Genomic DNA, 21,025 nt, shown 5'->3' with positions numbered 1-21,025 from the left:
TTGTGGGTCAGAAAATTTTGAAAAATACTGCATTAGGGACTACAGACAATAACAGATATGTGACAGAGTACCAACTCAGCTGGCATGTATAGAGAGGACTGAGAATGCATACATTTTTCTATATACTAATGCCAGGAGCATTAGAATAAAGGGAATTAGTAGTACTAATTCCCTTATTAAGTAGTACTTAGGTAAAAGGATAGAATGCTGCTTAAGATAGCTGATGAGATGCATTGTTTCCGGATAGACAGCCAGAAAAGATATAATGTACATGGTTTTGAGGATGTATGATGTGAACTGGATGTTGGTAGGACCAGATATATATAGTTGTATGTAGCTATCGGCTGGGTATAAACTAATAATGATAAATCTTAGACAGCATGTGCTGGAAAGAATGCAAGGATCAAGAGCTTAGAATTTGATTATAGCATCAGAGGATTTGAATCAGAATATTACTTATGATAGCAGATGAGATGCATCCTCTCAGGATAGAGAGCTAGAAGAGATATAATGCATATGGCTTTGAGGGTGTGTGGTGTGAACTGGATGTTACCAGGACCAGATATATGTACGTAGCTATAGGCTTGCATCCCTTCCAGCATGTGCTGGAAGGAATGCAAGTATCAAGTGTTTTGAATTTGATTATAGCATATAGAAGATTTGGTTGTGACTGAAATGTCATTCTTGCCTGCACATGGTGAAAATGACCATGTGATATTGATGTGGGGACAGGATGTATATGCATGCAAATGTCATAAAGAGAAAGAAACTGATGATGTGGAATTAGAAGACAAGCAATTTTAAGTATTGGAAACCAAATTGGGGCAATGCCATTGATGATGGAATTGGAAGATAAAGAGGTCAGTAGTAATGGAAGCAGTTCAAGACCATTTGAACTGGCTTCCACACTACGGATGACCACTGCACTGAAAAATTATGACATGTAAAAGTTATAGAAAAAGTACAGAATGAGAAGTGGTGAACAGTTGCCTGATGAATATAAAGTTCAAGTAAGAAAGGTAACTCATATAGTAAGGAGGAAAAATTTAGAATATGAGAAGGGACTAGCACTAATTCAAGAGACAATCCAAAGGAATTTTTTCATTGTGGTCACCTCAGAGAGACTACTCTGCCTCAGATGACTCCTACTGTTGTTGGCTGCAATTTTATCTATGGCAGTACCCCCACCCATTCTGTTTACTTTATCCTCCTTGAAAATACTAAACCCATCATTCTATTCCTGAAACAACATCATTAGAAGTAATCAGTGTTTCAAGATATTTGAAGGAAGATAAATTTCAACTGAAGACATTATAACATTCAGAAAACTCAAAACTTCTGCTGAAAAACTAGGATTGCAAATCAACCAGGATAAAGCTGAATATTTAAAAGTATGTAGAAATGATAATCAAGGAGAAAATGGCCAGTTTACTACTGATAACTTGAAATTTAAAAATGTTACTTCCTTCAAATATCTTGGAACACTGATATTCGAGATAATAAAATTAGTACAGAAATAACAAGCTAGAATACATGCATCCAATGGATCTTATAATTTACTGAATCATCTATTATCTTCCAAAATTCTCAAGCAGTGTTCAAACAGATATATATACAAGACAATTATTAAACAATTATTGTTTTATATAATAGCAGAAATCCAGAGCATAACAGACCAACATCAAAAAGCTTTGCAGATCTCTGAAAATAGAATTATCAGAAAAGTCTTTGGAGCTGAAAAAAAAAAGAACAGGTGAATGGAGAAGACAATCAAGACTATATTATCTCTACAGATCTCCACTTCTATCTGATGAAATCAGAGCTTACAGATTGAGATAGCTGCTTGGACATGTGCAAGAAATGGGTGAGGAGATAACAGCTGAACAAGCGTTCATGATGAGGCCTGATGGAAAGTGACCTAGAAGAAGACCATGGCAATGTTGAGAGAATAATACTCAAACACTTAGCTGAAATGGGAATCTGGACTGGGAGAGAGTAAGAAAGAAAAGAGTAAAAGAAGTACTTGCAGCAATGAACCTTAGACGTTCAGCAGGCTAAAAAAGATATTTAATACTAAAATGGGATGGATTCCTAATCATCAACGATTAGATTTAAAAACTCCTGGTCTAAACAATTCATGATAAAGTTGTATTGTTGTATATGCAGGATTTTAGTGTGCTCCATTATTATTACACAGTCTCCATAGTTCAGTCAGTATAGACAAAGCACTCCAGTTGAAAAGACCCGAGTCTGAAATCATCTAAGGCACAATGAACCTTTACTAAGGCTTTTCAATTGAAGGTGAGCGTGCTGGTCTTATATGAAGGTAACAGAGTTTTTCTTCCTGGAAACTTGGGGTTTTCGTAAACCAGCTAGCAGAACACATGCAATTTACATACAAATACATTACCACTGACAGTAACATACTGATTTCACAAGATCGTGCCAAATATCCATGGAGCCATCTGGCCGTTGTATCATCACATGCTAAAAATAATTATTATATAGGCACTTCAATGGAGTCCACAGATTCATGGTGAGAGGCCCACTTACCCTTCTTCAACCAATAACAATACTTTGCATAATACCTGTCATACACTTGATGACAAAGCACTCACAACCAACTCCAGCGACTAATTCCTATCATTAACACTCTAAAAGAAATCGGATATTTTAATACCAGAAAAATGTTCTTCCTTTTTCACTCTCTGATTCTATTATTTGAAAGTACTCTTTCAATACAACTTTTGACTGTTTCTTTTTTCAATTTTAAAATTCTATTTATTACATTGAATTTGTATTAGTTTAATGGTCATTTTTCATTAATTATAATCTTAGATTTCAACATTCACAGATCATATGTCAAAACTGTTGAAAACACTACAACATTTTTGTCTTCTGGTTTATTATAAAATTTATTTAATTAAAGATCTGACCATTAACGACTATTCCATCTATATTTACAATATTTCTTTCCTATTAAATAAAGTCTAAATAAATAAATTAAAGTTCACAATAAAGAGTCTTTTTTTAATTCAGTAAATTCCAGTACTCTCTCTTCTCTTCCCCAATCTGAATCTTCAGTAAATTCAGATTATTTACTCCTGTTTTTTGCATTTGGGTGACATGCTAATAAAAAATGTTGTGATTAAGCGATTCTTCTTAATTTGGCATAAAATTCTAAGATTTCATCCGAGTTATAGACAGCTTGAGCATAAACTTGCAAGTAGTATAATAAATTTTAATCCTTTATCCAAGTGTAAGCTAACAAAGTTTGCGCCTGAAGTATCTTCAGGACTGAGGCAACTCCTGGTGGTAAAGGTGGACCAAGCTCTCATCACTTCTTGTCTCAGTATTTCCCATAATGCAAAGCACATCTCCTTGCGAACATGTATAATGCTATGCATTAAGGGAAGGGCACTACCCAGACCAGCTTCAACCTTTATTGAGGTCTCGTCTTATTACTAACCAAGTGGAAAATTTACTAACCTATTTACTAACCAAGTGGGAAAAAACTTCCAACTTGCAAGTAGTTTAATTTGATATCTTATAAATAATCTAAATCTTTTAAATTTCCAAATTTAAGTTTTTAAATAATCCCATTTATATTGTCCTAGTTGATATTTCTTGAGATTATATAAAAAATTGAGATAATGCAATTTAATCAGAAAAACTATGCCATGGGCCTAAGCTACCACAGTGCAGTTGGTATAATAAATGTCCACCCTGTAATTTGACAATACGTACTACTTTTGTTGGCAATTCCAATCACATCCCACTTAAATTGTTCAGTTCTTAGTAATTCCATCAAGGATGAAAGTTCCAGCCGGACCTTTCATAAAGTGGGAAGAAGTCTGGATGGAAGCGATCTCACAATTTAATTCGGAATTACTGACAATAGCAGAAGGGGTTAGAATTTAATTGGCCCATACAGCTCAATTTAAAAAAAAAAAAACATGTCAATTTCAGAATTAAAAAGCCTTATATGCAATAACATTTTTTTAATGGTCATAAAATAGAACATATTCAATGAATTCATCACAGCCAAAGAGGGAAATGGATTATGTGCAAAAAAACAGACAAAATTCTGCTGAGTATGTTTAATGTCATCAGCACAATCATATAAGAATTATGATATTTCTTCAATTATGGTATTAATTACACCAAATTTTCATTTGACAATTTGAAAATTGCAGCAAATTTTGCAACAAAAGTAAGGAAATGTATAAAATAGGAGGTATATAATATATAACCATTATTAAGATGATCATACCATAAGTTGATCACATCAGAGATGACAGACTTTCAACTGAAGTAGATAGCCCATATTTTTAAAGCTTAAGTACTGATTTTTTTTTTTTTTTTTTTTTTAATGTGATTCCCACTCACAAAAGGTTGTAAGCCTTTAGCACTATGAGTGGGTTAAGGATATTTTTTTACATAGTCCACAAACATAACTTGTTTCATGCCACTTTGACCCTCCAATATGCAGGGAAATGATCTCACAGCAGGTAATGAAATTTATCTTCCACCTATAGACAATCACAAATGCCCATGCATGCAGTGGGATTTGAACCTGCAGCCTGTTCGTTGGAGAGTGGATATGTTAACCACTCGGCCAACCAGAGTGGTTAACATATCCACTCTCTAACATATCCATTCAAGTGGAGTTGAATCTTCATCTTCTGGTTGTAATGACAAATTTATCATCTGTATCAGATTATTTTAAGTGTTGATAAGAAAGGAGAAAGTTAAAACAAACAAGGAAACTTAAAAAAGCTAGACTGTGTATATAGCTTTCTTCCTTAGAATGAATGCTCCATACTAAATGAGGAGTAGTTTAATTTCTATGGATGTGTGAAAATGCAGATATGGACAATGTACATAACGAGTTGTTTTAATCTTTTTTAATATTGATATGATACACGAGAGGTAGAAGAACATGCAGCACATTGAGAAAGAATAAATCTATTGAGATTTTTTTTTTGAAGAGTCAGGATTGGACAATTCTTCATGAGGAAAGCTGTTCCAAAGGACAGAGATAGATGAAATGAAAATGGAAGAGGAAAAGCAGATTTGGTTTGCAGTTTGGGTTGAAAATGGATGTTAGTTAGACAGTGGTGAGAATTTTTCATTCACTATCCCAAACATGTGAACAGTATTCTAAGGATGAACAGATTTCGGATTTGTATATTATTAGTAGCTGAATGGGTGAAAAGTAGCATCTAGAGTGGAAAAGATTTTTTTATTGTTTATATTATTTATTTTATTATTTTTTTAGAGGCTGGGGAAGCCATTAAAGGGATCCATTTATGCCAGAATGGGCTGCAAGTAAAAGTCCTCCAAGGAGATAGAGAGATTTGATCCTGTCTGGGTGATTTGTGTATTACTGAAGTAAGGGTAGCTTTGCTGAGATCCCTTTTGTGAGAAATAAAGCAAGAATATATTTCAGTGACATTGAAGGTGACCAGGTTATCCTCATCCCATTGAAGGATGCTGCGGAGATCCCTATTTTTTTTTTTATGGCACTGATTGTAGACAATTTTGAAGAATGAGATGTCCAAGCACAGCATGGTTTGTTGTAAGTAGGATGACTGGAGCATGTGACAGAAAAGAGCCCAAAGACATTAATGCATTAGATGCAAAGAGAGGAAGCCATTTACCATTACACGCACACAGTGAAAGACCAGAGAGAGAGAGAGAGCTTGCTATGCAATTACAGAGGATGGCAGATAAACCAAAGAATGATGGCAATTTACAGGCTTTGATACTAGACATGATCAAATGCTCTGAAGATGTCAAGAGTAACAGCTCATATATCTCTAAACTTGCCATGAAAGGTGTACAGTGGTGGGTGGTATTCATTAAGAAGCCAACTGAGGATCGAGATTAGCGGAATCCATACTGGGTGATGCTGATTAACTGGTAGGCTTCCATGTAGTAGAGAAGTGTTGATGATTTTTTTCATTATTTTGGAAACATTTGAGGTAATGACAATAGGGCTAGTTTGATGGCAAACTTTCATCTTTTTTTTTTTTTTTTTTTTTTTTGGAATAGGCTGGATATGTGCTTGCTTCAACTTATTGGGATGAGTGTGTTAGCTAGAACAAGTATTAGCACGAGTACAATGTTTGAGTACCACTGGAGAGATGCCATCAGGACCAGAAGACTTTAGTGTCTAAGTTTAATATTCTGTTCATGCTTCTGTCCTGAAAACCCACAGGATAAGGTAATCAGTTTCTGATACAGCAGGAGGCAATTTCCCTTTATTATCTATTCAGGAATCGAAGGGGAAAAGCAATGCCAGGAGGTCAGCTTTATCTGACAGATGTTGTAACAGTGGTGACATCTGGATGAGAGACAGACAGACAGAAGCAAAGGTGAACAAAGTCGTAAAGTTGTCAGCAAATCCACATCACACCCTTAAGGTGTGATGTGGATTTGCTGACAGCTGTTTTGCATTTATTGCATGCTTCAGCGTAGGCTGAGTGGGCATCTAGTGATTTTGATGCAAGCCACCTGTGGTAAGCAGGTTTTTCTTTCAATCACTTTGGTACACCTTTTGTCAAAGCAAGACTTGGAAATTGGATGGGAATTTGGGGTAGAATAAAGAATGAATGCCATCCTACCAATGAAGTTAATTTCTGCGACTCACTTTGACCAGGTTGTAGACAATTTTATCATCTGCATCAGATGATAAAATTGTCTTTGATTAGGAGAGCAGAAGCAGTAGCCTTAGAAAGGAAGAGTAGAACAGCTTGGTAGAAGTAACAAACATCAGGTTGGGAGTGGTTCTGTCTGTGTGTGTGTGTGTGTGTGTGTGTGTGTGAGAGAGAGGGGGGGAACTTGCACAACATTGTAATCTGAGTTATGTTCCTAGCATTTGTATACAGAAAAACCAGCATATTGCAAGTATTCGTATAGCCATTGTTACTCCACCTGGCACTGTAATATAGTGTACATGTATGCAAATATATGATGATTAAGTGACCGACTTCATATATTATTATGGGTATCTCCATGGAGTCAGTAGACTCATCGTGGGAGACCCAAACTAGTAAAACAATATCTGTCATCTCTTCTTGAATTCATTTACAGACGAAGAGCTCACAACTAAGTTAGGCAATGAATTCCACTCATTCACCACCCTCCAGGCAAAAAATCTTGTTCTGACACCTTTGTTAACCACACTCTTCTTTAATTTCCAGAGATGACCTCTTGTTCTTCCATCACTATCACACAGCTGAAGCATTTCCCCTGCATCAATCCCATAAAAACCTTTCAGTAATTTAAATGTTTCTATCATATCCCCTCTTCTTTGCCTATCAACCAATCTCTGCAATCCACAAGCTCTCAATTTTTATCAATGTAGGGAGCATTTTTTACATCACTCACCAACTTGGTCACTCTTCTCTGAAACCTCTCCACAGCCTCCTCATCTCCAAGGAATCCAGGTGACCAGACCTGAGCACAGTAATCCAAATGTGGAAGTATCAATGCTTTATAAAGGGGAATAATAACCTCTTTATCTCTGGATGTCAGTGTGTTCCTCAACAACCAAGTAATCCTATGTGCAATCTTGGACACCTTAGCAATGTGTCCTCTGAACTTCATCTCCCTATCTACCAACACCCCCTAAGTCCCTAGCCTCATCAATCTCTTGGAGTACCTTTCCATCAATGTAGTACACAGCTGGTAATCTTTTAATCCCAAATTGCATGACTTTACACTTTTCCACATTGAACTGACATCCATTATCTTTTGCCCATTTTACCAGCTTATTTAAATCATCCTGCAAACTTTCAACATCAGCTTGATTTTTTATTACACTACCCAACTTTGTATCATCAGCAAATGATACAAAGTTGGGTAGTGCAATAATGCACTACCCAACTTTGCAATAGTGCAATTCAGTTGCACTATTGCAAAGTTGGGCAATAGTGCAATTCAGTTGGGTTTGTATCAAAAATGATACAAACCCAACTGAATATCTCCCTTTAAGCCATTTCCTATATCATTTATATACAAATTAAACAACATTGGCCCAAGCACAGAGCCCTGAGGAACACCATTCTCTGGACTCAGCTCCTCCATACACCACCTTATGGTATCTCTCCGTGAGCCATTCTCCTATCCATATCACCAATTTAATATCCGTTCCCATTCTATGGGGTATCCTATCAAAAGCCTTAGCAAAATCCAGATATACCACTGTGTAGCCAGTTCCTTTGTCCAACTCAGATGTCATTCTATTATGAAAAGTTAATAGATTGCTAAGGCAGGATCTACTTTTAACAAAACCATGTTGGCCTTTATAGAGTACCATATCCTGATCCACCCATTCTTGAATTTTGTCTTTAACCAACTTTTCCAATACTTTTACCACTACTCCTGAGATGGTGAGTGGTCTGTAATTAACTACTGCAGTTTTAGAGCCACTCTTATGCAAAGGAACCACTTTGCCTAACTTCCACTCCCTAGGGACCATACCAGAGTTCAAACTTAAATTAAATATCCAAGTAAGAGGGGTTGACAATTCATTTGCACATTCCCACAACACCCGAGCTGATATTCCATCTAAGCCTACAGCAGTGTTTGCATTTAAATTTTGCAATATATTAAATACCTCCGATTCTTTAGCTTCAATTCTCACATTAGGTATTGCTACAGGTATAGAGATATCCTCACTTGGGTGATAGACTTTTGAAAAGTGATCACTCAGTAACTCGACTATTACATCCGATTTTGTCACCTCAATACCATCCACCCCCACTAAAGTTATCCTTCCGAAGTCATTCTTCCTCTTACTTGCTACATAGTGGAAGAACTCTTTGGAATTACCCTTGATCTCTTTGGCTAAGGTCTTCTCATAATCTGATTTAGCTTTTCTTACTATGCTGGTAACCTTCCTAGCTTGAGCCTTGTGCTGCTCATGGGTGTAGTGATTGCCTTTCTCCTTGTAAATTCTCCATAACATTTTCTATTTTTGCAGATCAAGCTTGATACTACTTCTCATCCATCTAACACCTGCCTTGTTTGACCTCCTGACCATGGGGACACAATCTGATATTGCTTTCCTCAGATACCTGCTGATTTTATCCCATGCACTGCTAACATCTTTCCCCTGCAATATGTCCTGCCATGAGATGGCTGCAAGCTCACTCCGAAGCTTGTTATAATTGCCTAACCTGTAGTTCCGTATATACCCCTTCTTAACAGAAAAATCCACAGATTTTGCAACCTCCCAAGTCAATACCACATGATCGCTTTCACCAATTGGAGGTAACGAGGACACCTTACTTATGCATATAACCTCTGAACCAATAACCAGGTCCAACACTCTCACACCACATGTCCCTTCAGTTATGTGCTGTTTCAAGTAATTATCTCGTAGAAGATGTATGAACTCCATTTCCTTTTTGGTATGTGATATTTCCTCCTTCCAACTGATATCACCGTAATTAAAATCCCCCCATAATAATCACTAAGCCTGCACTCATTGCACTAATTTGCTGATGCATGAATTCAATATCTCCCCCTGTACTCCCTGGCCTATAGCAGCATCCAACTGTATATTTGGTTGCATTGGTCACTATTTTGCACCAGACCGCCTCAAATGAACTCTCATTCACATGTCTATCATCTTGATATACTACTTTCTTTGGCTGCAACACATCAGCTATCATCAACAGTACTCCTCCCCCCTGTTCTATCTTCTCTATCCTCCTTGAACTTACTGCTTATACTTATATACTTACTGCTAAACCAGCATAATTGGCACATTTCCATAGAATCCACTTCTTGCTTCATAGAAACAATGGATAAAGCATAATAAACAGATACTGAGGATGTGTGTGTGTGTGCACATTACTGATTAAGCTGGATGAGATGTCAAAGCATTTGCTGTAAGCAGTGAGCTAATACAATTGTACATCTGCCAATCCAAGTTCCTGATGATCCTCTTTGCCTTCCCATTGACCCTTTTTTAACTGGTTCTTCATCCAGATTAGTTGTTTATCTCACATCTCCTCTCGGTAACTCACATCTACTCTTAGTAACTCATTGTGATCTGGAATGAGTTTGTGGACAAGGAATGAGTTTGAAGCATTGACTAACTCAGTCTCTCCAAAGGTTGTTGGTATCAGTGAAACTTGGTTAACTGAGAAAGATGTTCTAACAGGGATACAAAGCAAAGCGTATCGTATATTTTGGCAGGATAGGGAAGGTAAACGTGGTAGTGGAGTGCTAAGTACATAACGTTTGAGAGCACACAGTTCAATAGATGACTGTGTGCTCTCAGGGTTGAGAATCCTAATAGGAGACAGCATGCAGTAATAAGGGAACTGAAATTTTGTATTTCTTGAGAGACAACTGTGCTAGGCAGCATGCGTTGAAAGGAACATGAGGATCAAGTTCTGGATTTGGTCATATTATAACTGAGGTGACATACTTGCCCTCTGTTCGCAAGAATGATCATGTAGTCCTGACTTGGAGGATGAATAGACATGGAGAGGTATCAAAACAGAAGACAGTTATGTGGGATTATAAGGCAGGTGACTATCATTAGAAACCAGATTTCAGCAGTGCAATGGATGAAAGAACTTAAAGGAAGATGGGTTGTTAGTGCATTGAAAATACTTAAGAAAAAATTGTTGACAGCAATGACAGATTGTATACCTTGAGTAAAGAAAATTGATGAAGTAATTTGGAGTCAAATGGATGAGAAAAGGAATAAAAGGAGAATTGTAAAAGAAAATGAGATCATGGAAGGCATATAAAGAGAGAGAGAAGTGAAGAGCAGTTGCATGAGAAATATAATGCTCAGGCTGGGAAAATAACTAGTATTGTAAGGAGAAAAATTAGAACATGAGAAAGAGACTGGCACTGCAATCTAAAGGGAATCCCAAGGAGTTTTTTAATTATGTGGAAAAGCAGGAGGAAAAACGGTAGTGGATGGATTATCTTGCTGGATGGAGATGGGAATTGGGTGACCAAAGCATATGACATAGTTGAACTATTTAATCGTCACTTTATTAGAGCATTCCATCCTGGGTACTACAAGCTTTATTCCTAGAAGGATAATGAATAGTGAAGTGCTAGAAGTGAATGAAGATGTATTCTGAATACAGAGTATGCTAAATGTCAATAAGGCAGGAGACTAAATGAGATTTCACCACGTTTTGAATGTGCTATGGAACTTACTGTGTCATTTACTTGGTTATTTAATTAAAGTCTTTCTTACAATGGGGCAGGTTCCTAGAGAGTGGAAGGAGGGTAAGATAACACCACTGCATAAGGGTGATGGTAGTATGGAGGTATCAAACCACAGGCCTGTTTGTATTCCTTCTGTAGTTAAGATTTTGGAGAAACTGGTAAGAACTCATATACAGAATTCAGCAGATGAGGATATTATTTATGCAGGCTAGCATGAATTTGTTAAAGGGCACTCTTGTTTTAGTAAAGGAGGGTGAGACATTTAAGCTGTTCAAGGATTATTTTTGTATTAACTCAGGAGATTTTACATATGGTAGAATGAGAGAAAGGAACAAGGACAATGAGCCATCCCTGGAAGTTGTAAAAGGATAAGAAATTTTTTCATGGAGAGTGATAGGAGCATGGAATGCATTGCCTGAGAGAGAGAGAGAGAGAAATATGCAGACTGTGGATAATTTGTAAGAGTGGTATGGTAGACTATGTGTTAATCTCTCAACAAAGTCTTGTGACTCCATCTAGGTAAGGAAAATAATTTTTTTTCTCTTTTTTTTTTTACTCTTTCAATTTCTTTGTTTACATAAGCAGTATTATCGAGCTTGCTTTCTTCTTCCCATACCATGTTCTTTGTACATGGTAGCTACTGAGATAAACAATATATTTCTTATCTCAATAGCTACCATGTACAAAGAACCTATTTGGGCTACTTAATTTTACCAGTTGTGGAACAAAAGTATGATCAGTATTAGTGCACCATTCTACATATGATTGAACATTCTTGAAGATTTATTCATGCTAACATATCAAGACTTACAATCACCATATATCTTTAATGTTGTATTGATACACTGTCACTCATTATCTTTAATTATTAAACAAGTATATTACCTTGGTCACCAAGGCATATATGATAATATACAAATGTAGATAGGCACATAGAAGAAAGCAAACTATACAGTAAGTACTAATCTTTAGTCAGGAATTACACTGCATCCTGCAAAGGCTTTATTAGGAGTTATTTCCCTGGCAGATATTTCCAAAACTTTTATCCACTCATAAATCAAATCTTCTCTGATGTATACTGCATACATGTGCACTCAGCAACTGAATTCTTTACTTTATTAAATGTATTACATACTTCTAAAAGCAAGATCACTCCTATAAAAAAAATCTTTATAGGAGTGAGGTCATCATATCTGATAAGTATTTGTTCATCAGTCCTTTATTACTGACTTTAAAAACCAGAATAGATTTGAATTGCAGAAGTGACAAACTGTGAGGTTAGCCGAGGGGCTATGTGCTTTGCAACAGCATGCCTGGGAAAGGAGTGTCCTGGGTTTGATTCCCGTCATTGACATGAGAAGCATAGGATCTTTCTCAGACATAACCAAGTTAGGCAGGTCTTGAGCGTGGAATGCAGAGTTTTTCTTCCTAGTTTATCTGTGGTTTTACCTCACCTCCCGCAAGCAGGCAAACTGGCCTCCCGTGAACACACACACATCTACAGACATAGGACACACAGAGAGGCATAGGGCTAGCCACCTTATCCTCTGGGTATGGCTTGAAAGGACCTTAGGATAGTTCCGTAACAGGCCAATAGGCCTAATACAAAAAAGGAAGAAAAGGTGACAAAACATTTTTGGGACTTCTGTGCCATTTCTTGAGTCTCTTCTTATACTGAATTCTTCTGTCAAACACACTGTCAGCTATAATAAAAATTTTATTCTAAAATGGAGAGAATTTTCACTGAAAAGATATTTTCCATAAAAAATGCAAATCTTTTCATTCATATATCACAATGGAAATGAGGATAAGCTAAAAGGTAATAAAACTGCAATAACTAAACTCCAAACATAAATTTTCTCATTATCTACTTAATATGAAACTGACCTTTGTTATTTCCAATAACTTCATACTAAGAAGCTGCCATTTCCTTCGACAGGTCACCTGCAATGAAAATTTATTTTTTATGCTGTAAAAACTTAATATAATTTTTATATACATTTCTTGTTTTCTGGCATCATCCCATGTGTGTTTATATATATATTTTTTTAGTCTATAATCACTTGTATATAGTGTACTGAAAACATTAGGCTAAATGATGTCCCAGGTGTTAATGCGAGACAAAGCAAATTAAAATGCATGTTGCTTTATTTATAATTAAATAAAAGCATAGTTACAAGTAACACAATATGACTGACTTACAAAAAATTTTCATTTTCAACAACTGAAGCACAATTTAAGTAGGCTAATAGTAATGCTCAGTTACATACTGAAATTCTATATATTAAGACCTTGAAAAAGAGAAAGAGATGACCTCAAATAGAGTAGGATGGTCATCATATCTGGAGAAGGATTGAATTATAGTATAGTGATAAGACATCATGTTGAGGTTTATTGGAATATATACAGCACTCGAAATGTGGGGGGGGGGGGGGGTGGGGGGGGGGGGGGGTGGGGGGGGGGGGGGGTGGGGGGGGGGGGGGGTGGGGGGGGGGGGGGGTGGGGGGGGGGGGGGGTGGGGGGGGGGGGGGGTGGGGGGGGGGGGGGGTGGGGGGGGGGGGGGGTGGGGGGGGGGGGGGGTGGGGGGGGGGGGGGGTGGGGGGGGGGGGGGGTGGGGGGGGGGGGGGGTGGGGGGGGGGGGGGGTGGGGGGGGGGGGGGGTGGGGGGGGGGGGGGGTGGGGGGGGGGGGGGGTGGGGGGGGGGGGGGGTGGGGGGGGGGGGGGGTGGGGGGGGGGGGGGGTGGGGGGGGGGGGGGGTGGGGGGGGGGGGGGGTGGGGGGGGGGGGGGGTGGGGGGGGGGGGGGGTGGGGGGGGGGGGGGGTGGGGGGGGGGGGGGGTGGGGGGGGGGGGGGGTGGGGGGGGGGGGGGGTGGGGGGGGGGGGGGGTGGGGGGGGGGGGGGGTGGGGGGGGGGGGGGGTGGGTTGCCAGAATTTGAGGGGGATGAAGTAACCATGCAGAGGATACAAAGACAAACAACAATATTGATATCAGGACTGTCTTAAAGTACTCAGTGGAGGTCAAGAAAATACCATTATTATTATTATTATTAATAACATCAATAATGTATTGCTTGATATAATGCTTGTTTACACCATATAAGCGTTTTGGACATTTTTTTTTTTCCCCCTTGGCACCCTATGCCTTGTGTTTTGGACCCTTTTTATAATTTGACCCATAAAAATGGAGGTAATAAAGTTAACATAAACATGGCACTATTTTTTTTCAAGCAACTTCACACCTCCAATCATATTATTTTTAGACCAGTAGATCTCACTATAGCACAAGTCAAATAAAGTACTCAGATGAAGGTTAAAAATCAGTGGGGTATGTGTTTGACATCCTATACGCAGTTCTCTCAAAATTCCCACACTTAGGTCTTTAAAATAATCTTGCTACTATGGTTTAATAACTTGGTGACAATTCAATTGAATGGGTATTGCTAATTTTAAAAATAATGATTTATAAATCAGATGTTTCATGTCATCTGAAATTGTCTTCAAATTGCTGAATGTACCATAAATTAAAGATACCAAGAAATTATATACTTGGTTTAATCCTTTATCTAAGTGTAAGCAAACAAAGTTTGCACCTGAAGTATTTTCAGGAATGGGCAACTCTTGGTAAAGGTGGTATAACTTCACATCATTTGCCTTAGTATCCCATAATGCAAAGCACATCTCCTTGGAGACATGTATAATGCTATGCATTATGGGAAGGGTGACTACCCAGGCTGGTTTTGCCCTTTATTGAGGTCTCATCAGTGGGAGCCAGACCCAGAGGTAAGGCTGAAGTAATGCAGAAGTCATATTTCCATATACGAGTTGCCAAAAGATGTCGCATCTTATTATTAAAATACTCTTGATTAGAGGTAGATAGTGGTTGAAAGTCTTTCAATAACTATCTCTTACACTTGGATAAAGGATTAAACCAAGTATATAATTTCTTGGTATCTTTAATATAGTATAACCAAGTGGAAAAACTTTCAACAACTAACTATCTCTAAACCAGAGTATTTTAATAATAAAGTGTGATACCTTTTGGCAATTCATATATAGAAATATGACTTCTGCATTACTTCAACCTTTGGATCTGGCTCCCACCGATGAAACCTCAATAAAGGTCGAAACTGGTCTGGGTAGTGACCCTTCCCATAATGAATAACATTATACATACCCATAAGGATAAGAACTTTGCATTATGGGATACTAAGGCAAGTGATGTGGAGTCATACCACCTTTACCATGAGTTTCCCCAGTCCTGAAAATACTTAATGCACAAACTTTGTTTGCTTATAAGATAAAGGATTAAACCAAGTAGATAATTTCTTGGAATTCTGGATGTACCCTCAGGAGGTGCATTCAGAGTATCATAATACTACATGAAAACGTTACATCATTATTAACTCCTGATTGACAATTTTCTTCAAAATAAATCTGTTATCTATCAAACCTCCAACATTATCAGATCTTATATTTCCTTCTTCAAAGGCACTTCTAATTGTATTAATCCACTGTTTGGTCTTCCTCTGGTTCTTTTTCCTGCTAACCTGTCAAAGAACACTTGTTTTGCTAATCTTTCCTCTCCCATTCTGTTTATTAATATTTTTATTACATGACACCTCCAGGGAGTCCAAAGACTCATCGAGGGAGGACACCTACTCTATACCTCTCTGTCTCCACCATTCAATCCACCAACTAGAACTAACCACAACTACACCAATACCATCTACCACTCGCCACCACCAGAATTTCCCCAAACAATCACAAATATCTGTGCCCATGGCTAATTCGAACCCGCAGCCTTTTTGCTGGAGAGCGGATATGCTAATCACTCAGCCTTGCTGGCAGAGGCCAGCAAGTGTTTAAGTGACCATACCACCTGAAATTAGCTCTCCTGACACGTTCTGAATGCTATCAATCACAAGTTGTTTCCTAATTATTATTATTCAGGCCTCCATGGAGTCAAAAGTCTCATCAATGGGAGGTCCTTCCTAAGAACATAAAGTCTGTCAAGACTCATCGAGGGGAGGACCCACCTAAGAAACACAAAGTCTATCATACCACTCCTTAAACTCATTGACCATTCTCACTCTCTCCACTCCATCAGGCTATGCATTCCACGGTTCAACCACCCTCTATGCAAAGAAACCACCCTCTTGCTCATAGTTTCCTTTCGTAACTTCCAGGGATGGCCCCTTGTCATGACTCCTTCCTGCTGTTCAACCAAGTGAAAAAACTCCCCGGTGTCAACCCTGTAACCACCTCTCAACAGTTTAAGTCTCAACCATATCACCTCTCCTTCTATCCACCAAACTCTGCAGTCCACATTCCCTCAGTCGATCCTCATAACCAAAATTGTAGTCCTGAAACCAACTTTGTCATCTGTCTTTGTATCCTTTCCACAGTTAATTTATCCCCTTCAAATCCTGGGGACCAAATCTGAGAACAATAGTCCAAGTGTGGTCTGATCAGGGACTTATACAACGGAATGATAACCCTTTTATCTCTGCAGGTCAGTGTCCTTCTCATAATTGCAGCAATCCTCTGTGTCTTCACCACCTTTGCAATATGTCCCCTAAATTTCAGGTTTCTATCAATCATCAACCCCGTCTCCCCTACTTCCTCCAGTATAACTCCTCCCATAGAGAATGCAGCATCCCATCGATGTTTCCCAAGCCTCCAAGACCTTATATTTTGCTGCATTAAACTGACACCCCCCATTCATTTGCCCATCTATCTAGCTTATACAAACAACAAACAACTGAATATCCCCTTGCAATGTCATTGATATAAAGGTTAAACAATATAGGTCCTAGTACTGAGCCCTGTGGGACCCCACTTGTAACCCTCTGCCTCCTTGAAACTGCTCCAGCATACACAACTCTCTGATACCTATCAGACAGCCAATTCTGAATCCAGTTGACCAATCTGACATCCAGACCCATGTGCTGCAATTTAAATATCAGCTTATCATGTGGCACCCTGTCAAATGCCTTTGCTAAGTCTAAGAAAATTGCAGTATATGCCTTTTCCTCATCTAATGTTCTTGTAACTTTATTATAAAAGGCCAGCATATTGCTAAAACAAGAGCGCGTTTGACAAATCCATGTCGACTCTCACAGATAACATTACCCTCATCTGTCCAATGCTGTATGCAGTCCCTCACTACTTTCTCCAAGATCTTAACAACTACTGATGACACACAAACTGGCATATAATTAGACACTTCCAGTCTGTTACCACCTTTATGCAATGGCACTATCTTACCTTCCTTCCATTCCCTGGGCACCTTTCCCGCAGCCAGACTTTCATTGAAAAGCCAGGTTAAAGGCACTGTCAGTTCCCTAGCACATTCCCTCAAAACTCGTGGTGATATACCATCCAGTTCCAAAGCTTTACTGACATCCAGAGTACTCAGTATCTGAAACAAACTCTCCTCCTGTACCTCTAAACTTCGAACCAGCCCCTATCCCTCTAGCATTAAAACTGACTCCTGTAGGATGAAATACTCCAATAAAGTGTTCATTGAACAATTCCACTATGTCCTCTGCGTCAGTCACTCTATTCCCATTTTTATCCCACAATATCATTCTTCCACAGTCATTTCTTCTCCTACTGGCCACATAGCTAAAAAATGTGCTCATTTTTAATATGATACTGCCAACGATGTAGTCTGTTCATGTTCTTAACATTTCTCAGAAATCTCAGAGTGGTCTCCAGTCTTTGATTAACCAGTTTTACTAATTTGGTTGTCTATTTCTATATTTCTTTTGCCATCTTCATTAAAATGAGTGCCTAAATAAATAGCTGAAATGTTTTATTTGTTCTATAGGTTTCTCCCTTCATGATACATTTGATGTTTTCCTTCTGACGAATTTCATTGTCTGTCTTTTTATTGCTCAATTTCATTACCAAATTAATTAAAACACTCAATTTAGTCAGGTACTCTTGACTTGTACTGGATTTACTTAAAAGTATAACATCATCTGCATAAAGTGCAGAGCCGAGATTAAAATCATCGATTCTGATATCAGGTATAACACCACTTTCCTTCACAATGTGATCCATATAGATGATGATTAACAGTGCAGATGATGTGTACCCTTGTCGCACACCTGATTTAATATCAAACCATCTTCCTAGACCTCCTTTATTCCTAACTGCTGACTTACAACTGAAATACAGAGAAAGAAGTATTGCTTGATATAATGTGATTGTCTGTGAAAATACTAATGATGGTGGTGGGAAGATGGTGTAGATGATGTGGTTCACTATAGTTGGTGGAGACAGGAAGTTGTACAGTAGGTGCCCTCCCTCAATGAGTCTTTGGACTCCATGGAGGTGTCACATAATAATGTCCCATTTACACTGTATAATTGTAACTTTCTGAACAGCTTTTTTCTTGGTACCTTTGTCATACGCCTGAAATCCACATAACTTAAATACAAATGTTTGTTATATTCCCATGATTTTCAGATATTTGTTTTAAAATCAAAATCTCATCATGACAACTTCTGCTTGACCTGAATCCAGCTAGTTCTTCTCTAAGCTTCCCTTCCACAATTTGTCTTAGTCATTTCTCAAGAATGTTTGCATAAATCTTACCAGAAACTCTCAGAAGGGAAATTCCTCTTTAATTATCACATTCAGCTTTATTTTCCTTTTTATAGTACCATCTATAAATGAATTATGTAGCGTAGCAACAGTAAACTTTTTCTGCTTCTATATCTGGGCATTTTTGGTTGAATATCATCTACTCTAGCTTCTTTCCACAGTTCAGGTTTTTCATGGCTTTTTCCACTTCAAGCATCAATCCTTGAATTTACTTTACAAAAAAAAAAAAATAAATTTAAATGTTTCACATATAGTTCGCACACGAAAAAAGTTTAAAACTTTAATAGATATTGAATGTTGTTATGGCAGTTTCAGATATCTTGGAATTCATTTCAACTCAACAATTGTCGGCTTGCCTTTGTCATTGAGTCACGCGATCATTTGTTAACACCACACCAATCACATGCATAGAGATGGAAAGAACCAGTAGACGAAATGTGGGAGTGAGAGTATTGACCTCTAGTTGATCTCTCAGATTGAGCATGTGTGTGTGTGGACGGGGGGGGGGGGGGATTAAGAGACCATCATTAGAACAGTTGTGCAACTGGATTTTGAGAGCTTGGGACATGATTCTGCCAGAAATAATTTAATTATGGAAGCACTGTCGCAAAAGATTCAAATATATCGTGTGATGAAGCACAATGAAGCTATACTAAGCACAACTCATAGTTGTGCTTAGTATAGCTCCCTACTGAGTAGTTTGTAAATGAAGGCCTTCAAAGTACCCTCCAATGATGTTAGCCTAATTTGTACTTGTGGCATCTTAGTACAGCTTATGTTATTTAGCTATGTGTCATCTAACAGACAAGTGGTGTCTGTTGCTTTCAAATACTCATCTGCTTGGAATAAAAGCATTTTTGGGGGGGATTGTATCAATGATGCAGTCAGTTTTATTTGACAACAGAGTGACTGAAAATATTCATCATCATCATGCATATCACGGATTTAGGCCTAGCATGGAATTCATCGTTGAATCGTTTAAAAGGACATCCTGGTTTGGTAATCTTTCTGTTTTCATTCTTTGAACATGTTCCATCCATTTATGTTTATATTTTTTAATTTAATCTATTACTGGTTCTTGGTTTAATTCTTTCATAATTTCTTCGTTTCTTTTGTGATCAAATAGGGTATGGTATACTTTGCAGTTTTTCTCATAAACTTCATTTCTGCTGTTATTAATCTTTGTCTGTCTGAAATATCTGAAAAAAATAATGATTTTTATTTTATTTTGCCATATTACCCAGAAATGATTAAAAACGTACAGTACATTTAGTGTCACAGGTTGACAAGGGTTTAATTCAGCAATCACTCTACTGTCCAAATCTGGAAAAACTTTTTTCAACCCCCCCCCCTCCACCAAACCTCAATAGGGATTATTATTATTATTATGTGTGATTATCACAATTTTCATTGTGATAATCATAATTTACCTAAAGACCTTTACCAGCATTAATTCCCAAATAGGATTCAAACCCACAGCCATTCTTCAGCAGCACTATCCACTAGGCTTCCCAAGGCGGCAAAATGTTTTATGTAAGTCGATTTATACTTCAAATCACACTTTTTTCCTCACGTAACACACCATAATAATATCAGCATTTCAAGGCTTAAATGTGAATAAACAAAACAAATAAATAAAATAAAAGTCAGTGGTCCGCAAGGAGTTGAATAGTTTGCATCATGTTAAAAAGCAAAATGTCTGTAGTAAACGTTAATGCATCCATAGATGAATTACCCCCCCCCCCTTTTCCCCCCGTAGAGATGGATTGACCTTCAGTATATAAAAATGGGTAATATTATAAAAATGTATAAATGCAGTAATAAAATTAATAACTTATGTTCCATCTAAGTGCACCTATCACAAATACGCATTAAAACGCGTACAATAACATACACACATCTCAAAATTAAACAGAAATGTTTCGAAAAAGGGCAAAGGATAAACTAAAATAAGGTTTTCAAATAATTTGCTTTCTATTTTTCTGATATACTGTGTTATGGAGTCATCGTAGAATTAAACAAAACTTATTGATATTAAATTTATTACTCATAAAAATAGACTAACATAACCAGAAATGTGATTTACATTTATTATTATATACAATTATGTAATAGTACGAAAAAGTAGGGCTGAGCAAAAGATGACGTCACAGTATAATTCTTTCCCTCTTTATGATGCGAATAGGTACGCCATTCTAC

General features: G+C 37.8%; 1 protein-coding gene across 10 annotated transcripts in view; it reads right to left on the bottom strand.

Annotated features, from left to right (window-relative positions):
• Nucleotides 1–21,025, bottom strand: part of LOC150105365 (uncharacterized) — a 521,942-nt gene that overhangs the window by 299,525 nt on the left and 201,392 nt on the right. For all 10 annotated transcript variants that reach the window (XM_090394098.1, XM_090394099.1, XM_090394097.1 and 7 more), the window contains one exon: nucleotides 13,102–13,158. The gene's annotated coding sequence lies outside the window, so the exon portion shown is untranslated. The remainder of the gene's footprint in view (nucleotides 1–13,101; nucleotides 13,159–21,025) is intronic.

The sequence above is a fragment of the Typopeltis vanoorti genome, chromosome 6 (assembly GCF_054136105.1).
Source record: "Typopeltis vanoorti isolate ZY-2024b chromosome 6, IOZ_Tvanoo_1.0, whole genome shotgun sequence".
Classification (NCBI taxonomy): Eukaryota; Metazoa; Arthropoda; class Arachnida; order Uropygi; family Thelyphonidae; genus Typopeltis; species Typopeltis vanoorti.
This window is presented reverse-complemented; position numbering and strand designations above follow the sequence as displayed.